Below are 4,595 nucleotides of genomic sequence, written 5' to 3'. Positions count from 1 at the left end.
GGGCTTGCAATTCCCTTCAGCTCCTTCAGTCCTTCCTATAATTCCTCAATTGGGGTCTCTTTGGCAGCTTTTAACCCTCAGCTGATGTCAGCAAGCCTGGGAATAAACAGTTTGAGAAGCAGGTGGCACTCTGCTGACACAGAGCATGAGTGGGCCCTGGGTACTAGAACCCTGAGTTCTAGATGAAAGTTGTAGGTCTTGTATAGTTTTAGTAGGTGTGGAGTTCTGCAACCACTATCATGATTAGTGTCACATCTCCAAGGCTCACTTAGAGTGTGTAAAGTGACTCTCATTCTGACAAAAGTAACCATCTTAGAGGCCCGAGGCCAGCCTGTACCACCAACCCTGTCAGCAAGTTGAACAATTCCAGGAGGTTGACTGTTACACTATTCCAGAACTTATGGCCACTAAAACATCTCTTTGCTCTTTTTTTTTTTTTTTTTTTTTTTTTTGGTTTCTCAAGACAGGGTTTCTCTGTGTAGCCCTGACTGTCCCGGAACTCACTGTATAGACCAGGCTGGCCTCAAACTCAAAAATCCACCTGCCTCTGCCTCCCAAGTGTGCTGGGATTAAAGGCGTGTGCCACCACTGCCTTGCCCCTTTGCTCTTTTTTAAGAACATGGAACTGTTGTGAGATAGTTAACTAGTTGCTTTTTCAGCTTCTGTTAAGAAAGTGGAACTATTGTGAGATGGTTAACTAGCTGCTTATTCGGTTTCTGTAAACTTGCTTAATTGCCTCCGGCAAAAGATATGGCTTTGTACTTACATCTGCAGAAGTGAACCACACTCCTTCCAGGAATGAGGTAATCCTGTGAATCTGGCTTCTGCCTTTAAATGTCTTCTCACAGTTTCAGTCAGGGCAACCATCTCCAATCTGACCAAGAGGGTTGTGGTCGCTGCTTAAATAAAACTTATCTAATAAAAACTGAGTGAGCAGGTCATTGGTTGGCCATTCTCTCTGTCTCTGCTCCATTTTTGTCCCTGAACACGTGGTAGGCAGGACGCATTTTGGGAAGGTGTTGTGGGTAGATTGCTGTCCTTATCCCCCCACTGGGAGTCCTGGCTGCCTAAGGCCCACTTCAAGTTCCAAAGACACTGCTAAAAGTGTAGATTTATTTCTGGGTCTTTTTTTCCCTCATTAATTTATTTATTCATTTTTTATACCAAGACCAAGTTACTCCCCTCACACAGCTCCTGACTCCATTCCCCTGTCTTTTTTCTTCTCTGAGAAAGGGGAACCCTTCACTGCATATCACCTTACCCTGGCACATCAGGTCACTGTAGGACTAGGGGAATCCTCTCCTACTGAGGCTAGACAAGGCAGTCCAGGTAAGGAAATTGGATCCAGAAGTAGGCTCAGGGTTCAAAGACATCCCCAGCTCCAGTTGCAGGGGTAGAGGGATCCCAAATGAAGACCAAGCTGCACATCTGCTACATTTGTGCAGGTCGCCTAGGTCCAGCCAGTGTGTGCTCTTTGTTTGGTGGGTCAGTCTCTGAGAGCTTCCAGTGGTCCAGGTTACTTTACTCTGTTGGTCTTCTGGTAGAGTCTCTAGCTTCTTTGGTTCCCTCAATCCTTCCCCCAACTCTTCCACAGGATTTTCTGAGCTCCATCTAATGTTTAGCTATGGGTATTTTCATTGACTGCAGGGTGGGGCCTCTCAGAAGACATATATACTAGACTTCTGTCTGCAAGCATTACAGAGTAACATTAATAGTATCAGGGATTGGTTCTTGCCCATAGGATTGGACTCCAGTTGGGCCAGTCATTGGTTGGCCATTCCATGTCTTTCTTGTGCTCCACCTACCTATGGGAGGGAGAAGACTGAGAGCAGAGCCTGAATCCGAGTTCCGAGTTGATGAACTGGCAAATAATGTGACAGTGGTAATGGCCCTAATGCTGTCATTTTCCTTCTCCACTTTTCTCCAGAAATTTAATTAGTACCTTCTATATGCTGAAAATGATGGTAACTAGTTCACAGGGACAAAAAAATTGTTATGAACCTTGGATCTATGCAATTTATAGTCCAGTTTACCATGAGTTTAATACATGTAGCTCATTAGTATTAAAATTTTCTCCTTAATCAAAACTCCTTTCTAGAGGGAATTTTTTTCAAGAAAAGATGCATTAAGAGTTCAAGATGGATTTTCTCTCCAGTGACTGTCCAAGGCAGGTCTGGCCAGGAGTGAATGGGGCACAGGAATGGTGGAGCAGCTGGGACAGGATCTGTCTGAGCACCATCTGCACATGGGAGCTAAACCTTCTGTGTAGGGGTCCTACTCCCGGGCTTGAAAGTGAGATCTCCATTTTTTTCCTCCAGTGACTGTCCAAGGTGGGTCCATCCAGGAGCACACAGGGAACAGGAATGGTGGAGCAGCTGGGACAGTATCCTTCTGGGAACCATATGCACCCAAGAGCTAGGGCTGTCCCACAGCCCGCTCTTCACAGGTCCTGCCAGGAGAGAGCTGGTCTCCCTGGAGTACTATCACAGGCTTACAGGCCCACAGGATAGACAAGCTCCAGCCAGAGACAAGACCAACTAACACCAGAGATAACCAGATGGTGAAAGGCAAGTGCAAGAACCTTACCAACAGAAACCAAGGGTACACAGCATCATCAGAACCCAGTTCTCCCACCATAGCAAGTCCTGGATAAAATTCTCAAAAACTGAATCCAAGAACACATCAAAATAATCATACATCATGATCAAGTAGGCTTCATCCCAGGGATGCAGGGATGGTTCAATATACAGAAATCCATCAATATAATCTACTACATAAACAAACTCAAAGAAAAAAAACCACATGGTTATTTCATTATATGTTGGGAAAACAGTTGACAAAATCCAACACCCCTTTATGATAAGTCTTGGAAAGATCAGGAATTTAAGGCCCATACCTAAACAGAGTAAAACCAATGTACAGCAAACCAGTAGCCAACATCAAACTAAATGGAGAGAAACTTGAAGCAATCCCACTAAAATCACGGACTAGACAAAGCTGTCCACTCTCTCCTTATCTATACAACATAGTACTTTAAGTTCTAGCTAGAGCAATTAAACAACAAAAGGAGGTCAAAAGGATACAAATGGAAGAAAGAAGTCAAACTATTACTATTTGCAGATGATATGATAGTATACTTAAGTGACCCCAAAAGTTCCACCAGAGAATTCCTAAAGCTGATAAACAACTTCAGCAAAGTGGCTGAATATAAAATTAACTCAAACAAATCAGTAGCCTTCCTATACTGAAAGGATAAACAGGCTGAGAAAGAAATTAGGGAAATAACATGCTTCACTATAGTAACAAATAATATAAAATACCTTGGTGTGACTCTAACTAAGCAAGTGAAGGATCTCTATGAAAAGAACTTCAAGTCTCTGAAGAAAGAAATTCAAGAAGATCTCAGAAGATTGAAAGACCTCCCATACTAATGGATTGGTAGGATTAATATAGTAAAAATGGCCATCTTGCCAAAAGCAATCTACAGATTCAATGCAATCCCCATAAAAATTTCAACTCAATTGTTCATAGAGTTAGAAAGAGAGACTTGCAAATTCGTCTGGAATAACAAAAAACCCAGGATAGCAAAAACTGTTCTCAGCAATAAAAGAACTGGCAGAATCACCATCCCTGACCTCAAGCTGTACTACAGAGTATAGCTTGTACTAAACATGATAAAAACTGCATAGTATCGGTACAGTGACAGGCATGTAGATCAACGGAATAGAATTGAAGGCCCAGAAATGAACCCACATTCCTATGATCACTTGATCTTTGACAAAGGAGCTAAAACCAACCAGTGGAAAAAAGACAGCATTTTCAATAAATGGCTCTGGCTCAACTTGTGGTTAGCATGTAGAAGAATGAAAATTGATCCATTCTTATCTCCTTGTACAAAGCTCATGTCCAAGTGGATCAAGGACAAAAAACCAGATACACTGAAACTAATAGAAAAGAAAGTGGGAAAGAGCCTTGAGCACATAGCTACAGGAGAAATTTTCCTGAAGAGAAGACCAATAGCTATGCTCTAAGATCAAAAAATGACAAATGGCATCTCATAAAATTGCAAAGTTTCTGTAAGGTAAAGGACACTGTCAATAGGACAAGACAGCAACCAAGAAATTGGGAAAAGATCTACATCTGATAGAGGACTAATATCCACTATATACAAATAACTCAAGAAGTTAGACTCCTGAGAACCAAATAACCCTATTAAAAATGGGGTACAGATGTTTTCCCTATCTGTTGTGTTGCCATTTTGTCCTATTGACAGTGTCCTTTGCCTCACAGAGGAGTTGCAGTTTCATGAGGTCACATCTGTCGATTTTTGTTCTTAGAGCATAAGCCATTGGTGTTCTGTTGAGGAAATTTCCCCCTATGCCCATGTGTTCAAGGTCCTTCCCCACTTTCTCCTCTATAAGCTTCAGTGTATCTCATGAAGGTCCTTGATCCACTTGGACTTGAGCTTTGTACAAGGTGATAAGAATGGGTCAATTTGCATTTTTCTACATGTTGACCTTCAGTTGATCCAACAACATTTGTTAAAAATACTGTCTTTTTTCTACAGGATGTTTTTAGCGTCTTTGTCAAATATC

This window comes from Apodemus sylvaticus, chromosome 3, assembly GCF_947179515.1.
Source record: "Apodemus sylvaticus chromosome 3, mApoSyl1.1, whole genome shotgun sequence".
Taxonomy (NCBI): Eukaryota; Metazoa; Chordata; class Mammalia; order Rodentia; family Muridae; genus Apodemus; species Apodemus sylvaticus.
Note: the sequence above shows the minus strand (reverse complement) of the source record.